The sequence below is a fragment of the Nilaparvata lugens genome, chromosome 9 (assembly GCF_014356525.2).
Source record: "Nilaparvata lugens isolate BPH chromosome 9, ASM1435652v1, whole genome shotgun sequence".
Classification (NCBI taxonomy): Eukaryota; Metazoa; Arthropoda; class Insecta; order Hemiptera; family Delphacidae; genus Nilaparvata; species Nilaparvata lugens.
This window is the reverse complement of record NC_052512.1, coordinates 42,456,953-42,476,569: the sequence shown is the minus strand read 5'-3', so window position 1 is coordinate 42,476,569 and position 19,617 is coordinate 42,456,953. Positions and strand designations below refer to the sequence as shown.

The 19,617-nt window shown below is 35.8% G+C and overlaps 1 protein-coding gene across 1 annotated transcript in view; it reads right to left on the bottom strand.

Moving 5' to 3' along the window:
- The window catches only part of LOC111059596 (hemicentin-1), a 434,222-nt gene extending 415,509 nt beyond the window's left edge, over window positions 1-18,713 (bottom strand). Inside the window, exon 1 of the mRNA XM_039435906.1 lies at window positions 18,507-18,713. The gene's annotated coding sequence lies outside the window, so the exon portion shown is untranslated. The remainder of the gene's footprint in view (window positions 1-18,506) is intronic.
- Between the last annotated feature and the right edge of the window lie 904 nt (window positions 18,714-19,617).

Here is a 19,617-nt window from a genome sequence, read left to right as displayed (position 1 = left end):
CTCTCTCACTCTCTCTCTCTTTCTCTCTCTCTAACTCACTCTCTCTTTATCTATCGTTCTATCTCCCTCTCTCTCTATAACTCTCACACTCTCTCTCTCTCACACTCTCTTTCTCTCTCTCTCTCTCTCTCTCTCCATCAAACTTCCTCTCTCTCACTCTTTCTCTCTTTGTCTCTCCCTCTCCTGTGTCTATGAAAAGGATATTTTATATCCTTCTTAGAGAATCGACAATTATTTGTTGAAACACCGCCGATTTATGAAGTTACATCACATTTATTATTCATTATCATTATTCTAATTGCATTCTATATTTATTCTCATTGATTAATTATCTTTTATACTTTGTGAAATTCGTTGAATAACTAGCATACATAAATATAGAAATCTAATCTAATCTCTATCTATCCATCTATCTATCTTCTTCTCACTCTTTCTCTCTCTGTCTCTCTCACTCTCCCTCCCTATCTATCTATCTATCTATCTATCTTTTTCTCTCTCTATTCATCCATCTCTCTCAATCTCCATCACACCCTCTCTCACTCACTCTTAAATAACCCTCCGTTATCACTGAATTACTGTTACCGTATAGCTTTTAACCCGGAAACCATTTTGTGTGGGGATAATGATTCATCGTGGCTATTTCATTTTATTGCGCTGCGTGTTTTTCGCAGTAAAAGTTGTGGGGTTGAAAAACAATGTTTTCATGAATATCATGAATTTCATGAACAATTTCAGCAACGCTTCAAGAGGGGTTGTTCGTGAATACCAACAATTTCTGCACTGCTTCAAAACATTTTTTTACAGGGTGGCATGTTGGAACCAAAAAAATACTTTTTTCACGCTCCTGGAAATCTGTTTCATTCTAATAGACTCCAGCATTCTTTTCTGCCCTTTTCCATTTTATTTATTTACTAGTAGGTGACCCGTGCTTCGCCAGGGTCTATTTCAAAACTGCAAAATGAGAACTAGATGTAATAAAAAATTTGAAATTTGAAAATAGGCCTATAACCATCCTCGGTTAATGAAGAATCTTCATGCAAAATTTCAAATCAATCAGTCGAGTAGTTCAGACGTGATGATGTGTCAAACATAATTTTCCTACATTACGTACGTGTATGAGCCAGCTCTTTCCATTATTATAGTAAAGATCATGAATAGATGGATGATTTATCAGTATCTTTGAATTAGAATAACTTTTGAAAGGGGTTTGAGAAATCGGTGCGGTTTTGATGCGACAGAGAATCAGTTATTTTCATTCGAATAGGATCCCCAATCATACCTATCATCTAGTGTCCCTTTTAAAAGAAATGTTCAGCTGCTTCTATACAACAACTGGAAGCATGACAAATTGAAAACTTGACGTAATTAAATCTTGAAGAACTGAAAATAGGCATAAATAACCATCCTCGGTTAATTAAGAATCTATATGCAAAATTTCAAATTAATCAGTTGAGTATATTTCAGACATGATGATGCGTCAAACATAATTCCCTATTCCTTACGTGTATAAGCCATTTCTTTACTTTATTATAGTATAGAGAACTGAAGAATACATAATACTTGAAAACCTCACAGAATCATATCGATTTTTCCAATACATCAATAAATTTTAGTTCGATTAGGATCCTCATTAATTAATTTGAATCAGGCAGCCTTTTGTTTTCCCAATTCCAAACAAAATACCTAAAATACTCGTTTCACTGCGAATTCGTGTCTGATAGTACATTATAACTGAAGAATATAAATGATTACTTATTTTATTGTGATCTATTCATGTTTTTCTTATGAAATTCAATCATAGGCCTACAGCATGAAGACTATTTCCATTTCATTTGTACTGGTGACAAAACTTTACATAAATAATAATTATTTGATAAAATCCAAGTTCAATTGTAATGAAAACAAATTCTTTCGAAGAATAATTGATAATAATACGTTTCGAGGGAAAAAATTAAGAACAAAAAAATTGGGAAGCATCGGGACTCGAACCCAGGAACCATCACTCCATAAGCTAGCGTTTTACCATTGCGCTACACTGCTGTTCAAAAGTAATAGTCTTGTAACAGTATTATAACCTACTCATAAAATAACACACTTTGGGCTATAGAACTTCATGTAGGGTAGCATAGGTAGCAATTTAAACAATAATTCTGAAAAATCTAGAAGGAAAATTGAAATTTGGGCTTCCAGGTGCACGATATTGATATTTTTAGAATCTATGTTAAAAATTTGGAGATCTAAATCATTCCCGTTTTTCCGGTATGCAATCCACAAGTTGACATGTTTTGATGCGAACAAACGAACACACGAACAAACACAACCCTACTCTCTATTATTAATTTTGGTAGAGAGTTAGTGGGAAGAATATTTTTAATATTGTTTCCTTAGAATGGACATTGATATGTCCAAAGCTCCGCTAATGTATGTAGATGCGTTACAATATAATTATCTATAGTTATTATATTACAAATTGCTTCTTCATATCATATACAGTTCAATAATTATTTTCTTAGTCTATATTATGTAAATTCATTTATAATTTTGCTGTATTGTGAGCTATTGTATATAAGTGTATAAGCCAGTATATATTGTGATCTGAACACATAAATAAAGTACTCAATCAATCGATCAATCAATTAATATATAGACTAGCAGATAACAGTAACTGAGACAGCAGGTAGCAGGTAACTTGCTCCGCATGGTCTATTTCAAAACTTGACAAACTGAAAACTTGATCGATTGGAATCTGGAAGAGTTTAAAGTAGGCTTAGAACCAACCTCAGTGGATTAAGAATCTATATGCAACATTAAAGTTAGTTTCAGTCCAGTAGTTTAGACATGATGATGCGTCAAACATAATTTTCCTATCCTTTACGTGTGAGAGCAAAATCTTCCCTTTACTATATTATAGATAAGTTCTTCAATTTGAAACTAACATAATAAAGTGACAGAACTCAAATCTTGTATAAAAATCTGGTGTGGCGCACTCACACAACTTTCCTTGCCGTTATGAAAATTGATCACGTGACGCTAGTGTTCCCGCGCATCTCAAGTCTACTATTCAAATATTTGAGCCAGCTGGTGACAGGGCGATAACTCTGGGGGGACACGAGGTCTGCTATCTCTTCATAGTGAATCATTTGATAGAATCAACATTTGCCAACAGTTTTGCAATTGGATAATCACATTTTCTCGAATTTCGAGCTTATTTCCAAATTTTAGGTGAACATGTTACTGGACATCAATTTATTGTAGAGATTTTCATGCTCAATCTATTCCACTCGAATTTTTTTTTCAAATTGTATCTGAAGCCTGATAATTGGGAATCTAAAATCAAACTTTGCATAGATGGGGCGGAGCTCCTGAAATTTTTACAGATATGAGACTTGTGGAAGTTGATAGAGCTTATCGATGACTATTCTAGGTATAACTTCAATCGAAATCGTTGGAGCCGTTTTCGAGAAAATCGCGAAAAACCCTGTTTTTGACAACATTTTCGGCATTTCAGCCGCCATATTCAATTGCATTTGATCGAAATTGTTCGTGTCGGATCTTTATAGTGAAAGGACCTTAATTCCAAATTTCAAGTCATTCCGTTAATTGGGAGATGAGATATCGTATACACAGACGCACATACACTCATACACACACACACACATACAGACCAATACCCAAAAACCACTTTCTAGGACTCAGGGGTCCTTGAAACGTATAGAGATTTAGAGATTGGGTTACCTTAATTTTTTTCGGAAAGAAATACTTTCCTTACCTATGGTAAATAGGGCAAGGAAAGTAAAGAAGTGTCACAGAAATGATGAATAGAATAGAACAGAATGACTGCTTTCATTTTAGATCTAGGAGGGCGAAGTTAGGGCGCACTCAGCCCTCTCTTACAATAAAAGAAAGGAAGATGACACAAATATGATACAAGGATGATAGACGTGGACCTCACTGGAGGAAGATGATACAAAGATCACCACACATGATACAGTATCAACACAATATGATACAGTATCATATCTAATCTAATCTAATATGATCTGTCACTCTTTCTCTCTCTCTCTCTCAGTTACTGGGAAGGATATTTTTAATATTCTTCCCAAAGAATGGACATTGATAAGTTATTTGAATTCATCCAAAGCTATTGTATAAGTGTGTAAGCCAGTATAGATTGTAATCTACATAAATAAAAGTACTCAATCATTCTCTCTCACCAACACACACTCACTCTATCGTTCTGTTCCTCTCCCCTTTCATTGGCTTATATTACTTCCTCTCAAAAAAAATTATATCGATAGAAAAGCGCTGAAAAAGAAAACCCCACAAATGAGAAAAACTCTGGGATAAATAATTTTCCACCGACAATGGAAAGTGATAAAGGATGCATTAACGAATAACTCATTCTGTAAATTACTCTGATGACATTTTTTATAGCTCAGCCTTACCTAAGCTCTTTCTTAAACTTCCCCTATACCTTTTCTGTCTCTCTTCAACTCTATTTCTCTCACATTTGCTTAGCTTAGTCTCTATTTATTACACGGGAATAAATTTCAAACCTGATAGAGGTGATACATTATCGGATACATTTATAATCGGTGACTGTCAACACAGTAGAATTATAGTGAGGTCCACGTTATAATGACAGTATTTGATCAACTTTGGCTTTGCTATCCTTGTCTATCATACGACAAAGCCGGTGGTACTATCGTTTTCTAGGTCCACAACGATGCCAAATAGAAATATAATTAATTTATGCAGAGAATCGGCATCGCTATTCTTCTATCTTTATCCACTGCCATTATAACGTGGACCCCACTATAGAGGTGATACATTATCGGATACATTTATAATCGGTGACTGTCAACACGGTAAATTTAGAAGTTTCATTTCCATCTTAAAAGACTTTCCCTTTTCAAAATTGCGCTTTTCCAACTTGTTCCCAGAGTTCCGGCATAGAGAAACAATAGCGTAAGTAGATATCCCATGGTATAGGGCGATTATGTCGCAACTTTTACTGTTATCTCAAGCTGATTACTGTCGATTATTGTCGACCTTTACTGTTTTGTTGGGGTAAGAGTGTATGAACGGCACAATATGAGAGACTACCAGCGTAATAAAGCTTCACAGGAAAGAACTACGTGGACTTTAGGCTTGAGATAACAGTAAAAATTGCGACATTAACGCCCCATACCATGGCATATCTACTCAAGCTATTGTTTCTCTATGGTTCCAGAGTCACCGCTTTATGAGTTATAAAATCGCTTCCGGTGGTTTGGAACTCACCTTAAACTGTAGGTGAAATTTCAATATAAATGATTTCAATTCACCAATAAATGGAACCAATAAACAGAGAAGAAGAAGAAGAAGAAGAGGAAGGGGAAGAAGAAGAAGAAGAAGAAGAAGAAGAAGAAGAAGAAGAGGAAGAAGAAGAAGAAGAAGAAGAAGAAGAAGAAGAAGAAGAAGAAGAAGAAGAAGAAGAAGAAGGTGGTGGAGAAGGAGGAGAAGAAGGAAGAGGAGAAGAAGAGAGAGCACTCATTGATGGCAGAAATGTGAATGTATTCATCATCCTCCTTGCATAGAATACAGCGGCACACAGCTCTATGTAGATAATTTGAACCGCCATTCATTCCATCTTTACTTGCAAACATCTTCCAACATACTCAACTTTCTACGTCTTCTTCTACTTCTTCTTCTTCTTCTTCTTCTTCTTCTTCTTCTTCTTCTTCATCATCATCATCTTCTCCATATTCTTCTCCTTGCTCTTCTTCTTTCTCTTCTTCTTCTTCTTCTACTTCTACTTCTCCATCTTTATATTCTCCTTCTCCTTTTTCTGTATTTCTCCCTCTGCTTCTTCCATGTTCTTCCAACTTCTCTACACCGCTTACTTCTCCTCCTCCTCTACCTTCGTCTCCTCCTCTTTGGTAGAGAGTTAGTGGGGAGGATATATTGAATATTGTTTCCTTAGAATGGACATTGATATGTCCAAAGATCCGCCAATTTATGTAGATGCATTACAATATAATTATCTATAGTTATTATATTACAAATTGCTTTTTCATATCATATACAGTTCAATAATTATTCTCTTAGTCTATATTATGTAAATTCATCTATAACTTTGCTGTATTGTAAGCTATTGTATATAAGTGTATAAGCCAGTATATATTGTAATCTACATAAATAAAGTACTCAATCAATCAATCAATCAATCAATCTCATTCTTCTCCTCCTCCCCTTCTCTACCCATCCTCCTCCCCTTCTCTATGTTCGTTTCCTCCTCATCATCCTCCTCCGCCTCCTACTACTCCTCCCACTCCTACTCATCCTCCTACCTCTTCTTCTACTAATTCTTCTCTTTCTCCTTCTTCTTCGTTACTAATTATTCTCCTTCCCCTTCTTAACCCTCTCCTCCTTCCTTGTTCTTCAATCTTTTCTACATTTTTTACTTCTCCTTCTCCTCTCCCACTCCTTCTCTTTCTTCTTCTTCTTCTTCTACTAATTCTTCTCTTCCTCCTTCTTCTACGTTACTAATTATTCTCCTTCCTCTTCTTAACCCTCTCCTCCTTCCTTGTTCTTCAAACTTTTCTACATTTTTTACTTCTTCTTCTCCTCCCCTACTCCATCTCTTTCTTCTTCTTCTTCTTTACTAATTCTTCTCCTTCTCCTTCTTCTTCCTAATTCTTCTCCTTCTTCTTCTTTACTAATTCTTCTCCTTCTTCTTCTTTACTAATTCTTCTCCTTCTCCTTCTTCTTCTTTACTAATTCTTATCCTTCTTCTTCTTTACTAATTCTTCTCCTTCTCCTTCTTCTTCTTTACTAATTCTTCTCCTTCTCCTTCTTCTTCTTTACTAATTCTTCTCCTTCCCCTTCTTGTCCCTCTCCTCCTTCCTTGTTCTTCAAACTTTTCTACATTTGTTACTTCTTCTCCTCCTCCTCCTCCTCCTCCTCCTTCTCCTCCTCATCCTTCTTCATCTTCTTCTTCTTCTTCTTCATCTTCTACTCTTTTTCTTCCTCTATAATTGGGCCGCCAAGTCTAGAGTGTAGAACCAGGAAGCAACCTGCTAAGCAACTTTTGCAACTTTTGCAACTTTACAGTTCTACAAGTTGACAACTTTTGCAGCCTCCAAGTACGACGTGCTAACTTACAGCCATTGAACAAGTTAAAGTCTGTTAAAAAAAGTCTATGATATGAAAATCTCCTGTGTTGAAAGCGAGATTTGAATTTAAATACAGAGTTGAAAAAAGGTTTCTCTCAGGTTTTTGGAACTATATTTGTATCAAATCATGGTGTTGTGTATCAAGTTTAGATGATACTGTATCATATTTTGTTGATACTGTATCATCTACCTATAGTGAAAATGTCCTGTGTGTAAAGCGAGATTTGAATTTCAATACAGAGTTGGAAAAAGGTTTCTCTCAGGTTTTTGGAGCTATATTTGTATCAAATCATGGTGTTGTGTATCAAGTTTAGATGATACTGTATCATATTTTGTTGATACTGTATCATCTACCTATAGTGAAAATGTCCTGTGTGTAAAGCGAGATTTGAATTTCAATACAGAGTTGAAAAAAGGTTTCTCTCAGGTTTTTGGAGCTATATTTGTATCAAATCATGGTGTTGTGTATCAAGTTTAGATGATACTGTATCATATTGTGTTGATACTGTATCATCTACCTATAGTGAAAATCTCCTGTGTGTAGGGCGAGATTTGAATTTCAATACAGAGTTGAAAAAAGGTTTCTCTCAGGTTTTTGGAGCTATATTTGTATCAAATTTGTATCAAATCATGGTGTAGTGTATCATGTTTGGATGATACTGTATCATTTTGTGTTGATACTGTATCATCTACCTATAGTGAAAATCTCCTGTGTGTAAAGCGAGATTTGAATTCCAATACAGAGTTGAAAAAAGGTTTCTCTCAGGTTTTTGGAGCTATATTTGTATCAAATCATGGTGTTGTGTATCAAGTTTAGATGATACTGTATCATATCATGTTTGTTGTATCATCTTCCCACAGTAAGGTCCACGTTATATAATTATTGCAGTATTTGATTAACATTGGTGTTGCTATCCTTGTCTATCATTCGACAAAGCAGATGATAATATCCTTTCCTACCTCTGCACTGTTGCCAATGTTTGAAAGTTTTGTATCAAATCATGGTGTTGTGTATCAAGCTTAGATGATACTGTATCATTTTTTGGTGGTCTATGTATCATCTTCCTATAGTGAGGTCCATGTTATAATGGCAGTATTTGATTGACATTGGTGTTGCTATCCTCGTCTATCATTCCACAAAGCAGATGATACTATCCTTTCCTACCTCTGCACTGTTGCCAAAGTTTTAAAGTTTTGTATCAAATAACGGTGTTGTGTATCAAGCTTAGATGATACTGTATCATTTCATGGTGGTCTATGTATCATATTCCCATAGTGAGGTCCACATTATAATGGCAGTATTTGATCAACATTGGTGTTGCTATCCTTGTCTATCAATCCACAATGAAGATAGCGCTATCCTTCCATACCTCTGCACTGTTGCCAAAGTTTGAAAGTTTTGTATCACATTATGGTGTTGTGTATCAAGCTCAGATGATACTGTATCATTTTGTGGTGGTCTATGTATAATATTCCCATAGTGAGGTCCACGTTATAATGGCAGTATTTGATCAACATTGGTGTTGCTATCCTTGTCTATCATTCCACAATGAAGATAGCGCTATCCTTCCCTACCTCTGCACTGTTGTCAAAGTTTTGTAGTTTTGTATCAAATTATTATTGAGTTGCCTATCAAGCTCAGATTACATTGTACTAGTAGTTGTGTGAACGGTAGACCTCGCGCTCAGTAAGTTACATTGACCTGTTGTTATGTTTTCTCAAAAATCAATAAATAATTTATCAATTTAAAATGTCTAGAAGAAATCCTAATAAACATAGAGCTTTCTGTCCTATCGTACCGTGACGTGTCGTCCCGGAATGTGAGTGTGAGCGCTGTTATCAGGTCTGGCTGCAACTGTCTTCAACGTTGATGGAAAGATACATTTTCAAGATGTTCGATGTTTTTGAACGGGTAGTATTATAAGTCCACTAGACAGCTGATTTATGATGAATAATTCTATAATCTGATTTTACTCTAAAATTTTTGTATGAAGGAGGCTCCTTTTTCCTTTTATATTATCCTTGAAATGAAAAATTTCAAAAACCTTGTATATATGTCGATTAAAAAAGGAACATACCTGTCAAATTTCATGAAAATCTATTACCGCGTTTCGCCGTGAATGCGCAACATATAAACATTTAAACATTTGAACATTCAAACATTCAAACATTCAAACATTCAAACATTCAAACATTCAAACATTCAAACATTCAAACATTCAAACATTCAAACATTCAAACATTAAGAGAAACGCCAAACAGTCGACTTGAATCTTAGACCTCACTTCGCTCGGTCAATTAAACCTGTATCAGCTACCGTCTATAGTAGGCATTGACATGACAGAGGTCTTGCAACGTTGTTCTCCTATCTTTCTCCACTGTCATTATAACGACTTCACTCTATAGTGAGGTCCACGTTATAATGGCAGTATTTGATCAACTTTGGTTTCGCTATCCTTGTCTATCATTCAACAAAGCCGGTGGTACTATCCGTTTCTAGGTCCAAAACGATGCCAAGTATGTTTTCGACAGTGTAGAAATATAATTAAATTATTCAGAGAATCGCTATTTTTCTATCTTTATCCACTGCCATTATAACGTGGACCTAACAGTCGATGATATTTTATTAGCCCGGGAAATTTATTTTCCAGTAATGAATGCCATGTCATTGAATAATACCTATCCAAAACTGTGTTGATCAATAACACTTCTAAATTGTTGGAAAACGATCTGGCAACGTTGATTAAACGTGTACCTCACTGTCGCACACACATGCAAAGCGACTTCATTCACACGTGAGGAAACAGCTGCTAAATTCTCAGGTGAGAAGAATTCACATGTAGCCTCGCTGTTAGAATGCATGTTGCGTTTAATGAATGCCTGGTGAAATGGGAATTAAAACACAGCACTGGATTTCGAAAAAAGAACAAATTAATCGAGTTCACGGCAGTCTGCCCCAACAAGTACAACACTAATAAAGTAACAGATCCAACTAATCAACCAGTCACCGTTATTTTACCCGTTCCAGTTACTCAATCCGTTTTAACACTATAGTGAGGTCCACGTTATAATGGCAGTATTCTCATCCACAAGTACCTGATTGAAACTATAGACCTTATGGAAATACAGCAATAGACTGGCTTCTCCACTGCCATTGTTCTCTTATCTTTCTCCACTGCCATTATTACATGGATCTCACTATCGTACTATAGACGTTGTAATGGCAGTGGAAAAAGATAGGAGAACAACGTTGCCGTTCCTCCATCTTGTCAATGCCTTCTATAGACGGTAGCTGATACAGGTTTATTGTTGTAAAATTAACTGTTCATTTTCGTTTAAAATAATCAATCATATTTTATTTGGCAAGAAATTATGTTTCTCAATAATTTTCATAACTAAGATGAAATATTCCGTTAATTAATTATTGATTCTACATTGTTGAAAGACGATCTAGCAACAGAGAAAAGCGAGATAAAGATAGCGCAATCCGCTTTGTTGAATGATAGACAAGGATAGCAATACCATTGCTAAGCAAACACTGCCATTATAACGTGGATCTCGCTTTAGATAGTATCTCCGGAATAGCCTCTGGAAAAAGCGTAAAATACCAGTGTCTACACTTGGCTTGTGTTAACTACTTTTTAATGAAGCTGGGGGTTGAACACCTGACAAGGGTGAGAATTTTATGGTCTACGCTGAGATTATAGCGAGGTCCACGTTAAGCCGTGTTCACACTGAACAAGTGTTCGACAAACATGTTTGTTGAGGAGCTCAGGGACAAACATTTTTAAAAGTTTGGACAATCATTGTTCGTCAAACAAAAAATTACTGGTTTTCGACACATTTTCAGTGTTTGCTATAAAACAATAGTTATTTGTATATCTAGAGTGAAAAGTGCTGTTTTTTCAAGATATTCTAAAAATCTTCCTCCACAATTTTTGTTTCATGAAATTTTCCTCTGAAACGCATATTTTAATATTTATAACCTTCGAAATCCCAACAAATTTGTTTTAAATCATTTCAAATTTATTCCATTATAACTTCAGAAGCATGAGATTTTTAATAGATGAAATTAAGAGCGTTTTTCCAACCTTGGAATGATATATCATCTCGATCATTATTATTGACCGAGCGAAGTGAGGTCTAATATTCAAGTCGACGGTTTGGCATTTCTCTTAATGTTTGAATGTTTGAATGTTTGAATGTTTAAATGTTTATATGTGTATATGTTGCGCATTTACGGCTAAACGCGGTAATAGATTTTCATGAAATTTGACAGGTATGTTCCTTTTTCAATTGCGCTTCGACGTATACACAATGTTTTTGAAAACTGTTTATTTCAAGGATAATACAAAATGAAAAGGGAGCCTCCTTCATACGCCAATATTAGAGTGAAAATCTGGTGTGGCGCACTCACACAACTTTCCTTGCCGTTATGAAAATTCTTCACCTGACGCTAGTGTTCCCGCGCATTTCAAGTCTACTATTCAAAGATTTGAGCCAGCTGGTGACAGGGCAATAACGCTGGAGACACACATGAGGTCTGCTATCTCTTCATAGTGAATGATTTAATGGAATCAACAATAATTTGCAATTGAATAATCACATTTTCTCGAATTTAAAGCTTATTTTCAATTTTAGGTGAAAATGTTACTGAACATTAATTGTAGAGATTTTCATGCTCAATCTACTCCATTTGATTTTTTTCGTTTCAATTGTATCTGAAGCTTGATAATTGGGAATCTATCTGCATTGATGGGGCGGAGCTACTGAAATTTTTACAGATATGAGACTTGTGGCAGTTGATAGAGCTTATCGATGACTATTTTAGATATGAATTTGATCGAAATCGTTGGAGCCGTTTCCGAGAAAATCACGAAAAACCCTGTTTTTGACAACATTTTCGCCGTTTTAGCCGCCATTTTGAATTGCATTTGATCGAAATTGTTCGTGTCGGATCCTTATAGTGAAAGGACCTTAAGTTCCAAATTTCAAGTCATTCCGTTAATTGGGAGATGAGATATCGTGTACACAGACGCACATACACTCATACACACACACACACACACACCACACACACACACAACACACACACACACACACACACACACACACACATACAGACCAATACCCAAAAACCAGTTTTTTGGACTCAGGGGACCTTGAAACGTATAGAAATTTAGAAATTGGGGTACCTTAATTTTTTCGGAAAGCAATACTTTCCTTACCTATGGTAATAGGGCAAGGAAAGTAAAAATGAATAATAATTGGATCCCAGTATATACGACAAGATGTGAGATCTATTAAGACAAATAGAAAACAGTATTTTGAGATAATTGAAGTGAAAATTGAAAAATTGAAACATGTGCCTTGCAGCGAACCTTATAACTCGCTTCACGCACCCAATTACTGGCTGAAAACGTTGCTATTTTCGTTTCATCTCATTCATCGGCAAAAACGTTCCGTTTTATGTTATTCTATAATAACTGTTCCATTAGCATTTCAATGGGAGGTGTTCCACCCCTTCTATTTAACCAACCCCCCACCCCTGTCTCATGGTAGAAAGAGTTTTTCGAGTTAGCTTGTCGAGGGATGAAGCGAACACTTTCCACCACTTTCTATCTCTATCTAATACACATCCCTTATTCAAGTGCTAAAACTCTCCAAACTGTCCTCTCCAATCAATCTTTTTCTTCTTCTTCTTCTTCCTTTTCTTCTTCTTCTTCTTCTTCTTCTTCTTCTTCTTCTTCTTCCTCTTCTTTTTTTCATCTTCTTCACCCATTTTCTTCTCCCTCTCGAGTAGATGCCATATTGAAAGAGATATCTTATTTAGATGTGTACCAATATTATCACATTCCAAATTGCTTTTTCCGTATCATGATACACTTCAATGATGATTTTTTTGACCGGGCGAAGTGAGGTCTAAGATTCGAGTCTACGCTTCTGCATTTCTCTTTTTATAAACATACTAGAATCCAATTTTTCATTCTTGAAGAGTAATTGACCGAGCGAAGTGAGGTCTAGGATTCAAGTCGACGGTTTCTGCGAATCAGAGAGATGGTGATAGATTGATTGATTGATTGATTGATTGATTTGAGTACTCTATTAATGTAGATTACAATATATACTGGCTTATACACTTATATACAATAGCTTACAATACAGCAAAATTATAGATGAATTTACATAATATAGACTAAGAAAATAATTATTGAACTGTATATGATATGAAAAAGCAATTTGTAATAATAATAACTATAGATAATAATTATATTGTTATGCATGTACATAAATTGGCGGAGCTTTGGACATATCAATGTCCATTCTTCGGAAAGAATATTAAAAATATCCTCCCCACTAACTCTCTACCAAAAAACTCTCCCCCTCAGAGAGAGGGAGATAGAGGGAGGGTGATAGTGAGTGAGGGAGTGAGAGAGTGATTGTCAACTGGAACAGTGCAAAGGATTGCAGAAGTGCCAACATAAATATTTCGCTCTAGTTGAAAAGCAAGTCTCTCAGGGGGCGACCAGGATACCAAAGCCCTGAAGCGGGTGGAGAAGGAAGAAGACGAAGAAGAAGAACAAGAAGAGAAATAACAAGAAGTAGAAGGGGAAGAAGTAGTGGAAGAGGAAGAAGAAGAAGAAGTAGAAGATGATGTTGAAGAAGAGAGGAAGAAGAAGAGGAGAACAAGAGGAAGAAAAAGAAGAAGAAGAAGAAGAAAAAGTGAGAGTGGAAGAAGTAGATAGAGAAGCAGGAGGAGGAAGAAGGAGAAGTAGGAGAAGAGGAGGTTGTGGTGGAAAAGAAGAAGGAGAAATGAGGAGGGTAGCTCCATCTTTTTTTACTCCTTCGTCTTTTTTTTTTCTCCTACTTCTTCATTTTCTTTCTCCTTCTCCTTTTCCTCTTTTTTTCTTCTCCTCTTTCTTCTCATTCTCTATCTACTTCTTCTACTCTCACTTCGTCTTCTTCTTCTTCTTCTACTTCTCCTTCAACCCCCTCCTCCCTCATGCACAACCTCTTCACCACCATCTTCTTCCTCTCCTCCTACTCCTTTCTCCTTCTTCTCCTCCTACTCCTTCTTCACCACCTCCTTCTTCAACTTGAGTAGAATGTTGCTACCTGGTTCTTTACTCTTGATTTGGCGGCACAATTATATAAGAACAAGAATAAGAAGAAGAAGAAGAAGAAGAAGAAGAAGAAGAAGAAGAAGAAGAGGAAGAAGACGAAGGAGAAGAGTTGAGAATGAAAGGAGTAGAATGAGAAGGAGAAGGAGACATAAGAAGAAGAAGAAGAAGAAGGAGAATATGAAGAAGTAGAGGAAGAAGGTTGGGGAGAAGTAGGAAGAAGAAGGAGAAGAAGTATAAAGAGTAGAAGGAGAAGAAGTAGAAGAAGAAGAAGAAGAAGATGATGATGAAGAATAAGAAGATGATGAAGAAGGAGACGGATGTAACTGTAGATGACAGGTGAGGAAGGAAAAGAAGAAGAAGAAGAAGAAAAATAGAAGAAGTAGCAGGAGAGGAAGAAGAAGACAACAACAAAAAGTAGATGGAGAAAGAGAAGAAACAGAAGAAGGAGAAAGAAAAGCAGGAGGAGTAGAAGGAGAAGAAGAAGAACAACAACAAGAATAAGTGAGAATAAAAGAAGTGGATAGAGAAGAAGCAGGATGAGGAGGAGGAGAAGAAGAAGAAAGAAAAAGAAGAAGAAGAAAACGAAAAAGCAAAGCCGGTCTGTCAAAGCAAGCCAAGCTGTTTCTAGGCTGCACTGTACTCTGTCGCCAGAACATAAATTCCCACATAAATTTCTTTGTTTCCCTCTCACTCTCCCCACCCCCCAATTGCAACCCTTTCAAGAGTTATGTTGGCTGGAGAGGGTTGGTGGGGGTAAGGGTTTTTGGAAGTGTATGTAGGTCTTACAGTACCACAAACAACCGAACCGCCACAGAAGGGTTTATATAGGGATTTTGAGTACAGCTTGCTTTCGTGCATTGGGGACTCCTAGTAAATATATATCTCTAGTAAATATATATGAGAATCTGGTGTTTATATATTTGTATATCATGTATCTACTGGAGTGTATGTAAGTATATGTGTGAATTGCTATACCTTTGTATGAAACAAAATACTAGTAGTTCTGTGAACAGTAGACCTCACGCAGTATTCTCATCCACAAGTACCTGATTGAAACTATAGACCTTATGGAAATACAGCAATAGACTGGCTTCTCCACACATCTGTGTAATCACTTGTCAGCTGATTTATGATTAATAATTCTATAGTCTGATTTTCAGTCTAATATTGGCGTATGAAGGAGGCTCCTTTTTCCTTTTATACTAGTAGTTCTGTGAACAGTAGACCTCACGCAGTTTTCTCATCCACAACTATCTAATGTCACCTGTTCTTGTTGAATCACAATATTCACAGTTGAATCATTATTGACCGAGCGAAGTGAGGTCTGAGATACAAGTCGACGGTTTGGAATTTCTCTTTATGTTTATATGTTAATATCTATGTTCCACATTTACAGCAAAACGCGGTAATACATTTTTTATCATACTCAATTGCAGCTGTTTTCCATGCATTAAATCAAACCGGTAAACAGCTGTTTGCAGAACAAGAAAACATGTGATTTTCATTACAGCATACTATACTGTAGAGAGATCATTTATGTTCTCTTTACAGTCGAGTATGTTAGGACTCTACTGAGTCCTAATAACATCTGAGTAATTAATATACCTACACAAATAATTAAAGAACTCATTTAAGGAGTTTCAAGTTATAAGAACTCATCTGAAATCTTATAATTTAGGCCGTTATTATTTTATTTGAGCTTGAAGGGTCTGTCTGTTATGAACTAGGCACTACGGGCTAGGGCATGTTTATAGAATGAACAAGCTCGAGCAGCAGCAGGTAATGTTATCTGTTTCTCAGCAATATTATTCTTTTTCAGATAAGTATGACGAAAAATATTGTACATAACTTGTACGGTAACGTATTTACCGCATTCGTATGATAATTCTGCCCTCAACTACGTTTCGGGCATAAACAATCTTACTTATGCGGTAAATTATCGTTACCGGACTTGTTACGTAAAGTACTATTTATGAAATTTTACAGATATGTTCCTTTTTAAATTGCGCGTCGACGTATATACAGGGTTTTTGAAAATTTTGCATTTCAAGGATAATATAAAAGGAAAAAGGAGCCTCCTTCATACGCCAATATTAGTGTAAAAATCAGACTATAGAATTATTCATCATAAATCAGCTGTCTAGTGGATTATAATACTACCCGTTCAAAAACATCGAACATCTTGAAAATGTATGTTTCCATCAACGTTGTAGACCTGATAACAGCGCTCACACTCACATTCCGGGACGACACGTCACGGTACGATAGGACAGAAAGCTCTATGTTTATTGAGGATTTTTTTCTAGACATTTCTAATTGATAAATTATTTATCAATTTTTGAGAAAACATAACAACAGGTCAATGTAACTAACTGAGCGCGAGGTATACTGTTCACAGAACTACTAGTAGTCAACTGTCTACTAACGTTAATAGGAAGATACATTTTCAAGATATTCGATATTTTTGAACGGGTAGTATTATAGTCAACTAGACAGCTGATTTATGATGAATAATTCTATAGTCTGATTTTTATTCTAATATTGACGTATGAGGGAGGCTCCCTTTTTCCTATTATATTATCCTTGAAATGCAAAATTTCGAAAAACCTTGTATATACGTCGACGCGCAATTAAAAAAGGAACATACCTCCTGTCAAATTTCATGAAAATCTATTACCGTGTTTCGCCGTAAATGCGCAACATATAAACATTTAAACATTAAGAGTAATGCCAAACCGTCGACTTGAATCTTAGACCTCACTTCGCTCGGTCAATTATTCAGCTGAAACATGTGTCGTCGCATAAATGACAGTCTGTGTGATAACTCCCAAACAGCATCAACATTTTGAAATTAATGGAAAAATTTAAGAAATTGTTTTCAATTAATTCCAGCTGACTAAATGATAAATCAAATCAAATCAAGTTTTATTCAATGATATCACTTACATGACAAATTCCATTATACCAATGATATAACAGATCATTGGATACAATACTGTTCGCTAAAGAAAAATCTAGTCTGCAAACAGGAGACAACACAACATATGTTTTTCTCATACACTTCCAATGTCATCTTTATATCCTGGAAAAGGAACGAGTGAGTAAATTTTGTTGTGCAACGAACTTGAGCTGTTCCAACAATAGTTGTTCAAAATTTGAAGCTGATTGATCAATTCTTTCTAAAGTTATTGTAGAACATACAAAGTGACGGACAACAAGGATGGCCTTGAGTGGGTCAAAAGTGAGAACTCGCTAACGCTCGTTCAATTATTATCAACTCTGATGAATGCATGATTACTAAGATACTATTAAGGTATCATAGTGAGGTCCACGTTATAATGGCAGTGTTTGATTAGCAATGGTATTGCTATCCTTGTCTATCATTCAACAAAGCGGATCTCTTTCTCGCTTTGCTCTGTTGCCAGATTGTCTTTCAACAATTAGCAATTCTTCTCAAGAAAAGAATGGACATTGATATGTCCAAAGCTCCACCAATTTATGTAGATGCATTACAATATCAACTATAGCTATTACCAATTGTTTTTTTCATATCATATGCAGTTCAAAAATCATTTTCTTAGTCTATATTATGTAAATTCATCTATAATTTTGCTGTATTGTAAGCTATTGTATATAAGTGTATAAGCCAGTATATATTGTAATCTACATAAATGAAGTACTTAATCAATCAACAATGTAGAACTAGTAATTAATCAACAAAATATATTTTCATCTTGATTATAGAATTATTGAAAAATATAATTTATTGCTTGATAAAATATAATTGATTATATTAAACGATGATAAACAGTTAATATAATTGATGTTAATTCAGCCAAGATGAATTATCCTTTTAATGTCGTTCAGCAAGTTTCCCCAGCGATGAGACCTGGTGCAATCGAATTTTTATATCATCAACCTACTATGTTCCAAATTTCGTGAAAATCGTTAAAGCCTTTTTCGAGATCCGATGAACATAAATAACCACAAATAAAAATACTAGAATTGTTCGCTTAATATAATAGGATAATTGATCATTTTAAACGAGAATGAACAGTTAATAATATTACAGCAATAAACCTGTATCAGCTACCGTCTATAGAAGGCATTGACAAGACAGAGGATCGTCAACGTTGTTCTATCTTTCTCCACTGCCATTATAACGTGGACTTCACTATGGGAGTTCTCAGTTATAAGAGACAGAAATATAAATGGTTTGACTCACCTAATAATGATGTAAATATCCGATTTGGAAGTTGAAAGAGTTTTTCCCTTAGGAAAATCTCTGAAAATCACAACACTAATAGGAAAAGTTATAATCGGTTCACTAGCACCTCGGATTCGAATTTATTGAAAGGGTTTTCCGGGTAGTACGCGACGCTTTTCACGAGAATTTTCCTCTGTATAGAAATTGGGAAAACGTAACATGAACCCGCACGGTCCTCCAAAACTCCCTGCCTCATAGCAGGTGTGCACCCAGCTCCCGGAATTTCCCTGTTTTGTGGCCGAAATTTCCCTGCATCGCTTGAGTTCTCCCTTTTTGACAGTTTCCGCCACAGATTGCAGAGAGGGACATAGTTGAGGAGGCTGGGAGAAATTGAGGTTCAGCCATAGGATGGAGCTGCAGATTAATACTATAGTGAGGTCTACGTTATAATGGCAGTGGTGGTGGGGAAACGTTGCCGATCCTCTGTCTTGTCAATGCCTTCTATAAACGGTAGCTGATACAGGTTTATTGATTTGATATTAACTGTTCATTCTCGTTTAAAATGATCAATTATAATTTACTAGTAGTTCTCTGAACAGTAGATCTCACGCAGAATTCTCATCCACAAGTACCTGATTGAACTATAGACCTTATGGAAATACAGCAATCGACTGGCTTCTCCACACATCTGTGTAATCACTTGTCAGCTGATTCATGATGAATAATTTATTCTATAGTCTGATTTTTACTCCAATATTGGCGTATGAAGGAGGCTCCTTTTCCCTTCTATATTATCCTTGAAATGCGAAATTTTCAAAAACCTTGTTGAATACGTCGACGCGCAATTAAAAAAGGAACATACCTGTCAAATTTCATGAAAATCTATTACCGCGTTTTGCCGTAAATGCGCAACATAGAAACATATAAACATTCAAACATTAAGAGAGATGAAAAACCGTCGATTTGAATCTTAGACCTCACTTCGCTCGGTCAACTATAGTGAGGTCCACGTTATGATGACAGTGGAGAAAGATAGGAGAACAACGTTGCCGATCCTCTGTCTTTTCAATGCCTTCTATAGACGGTAGCTGATACAGGTTTATTGATTTAATATTAACTGTTCATTCTC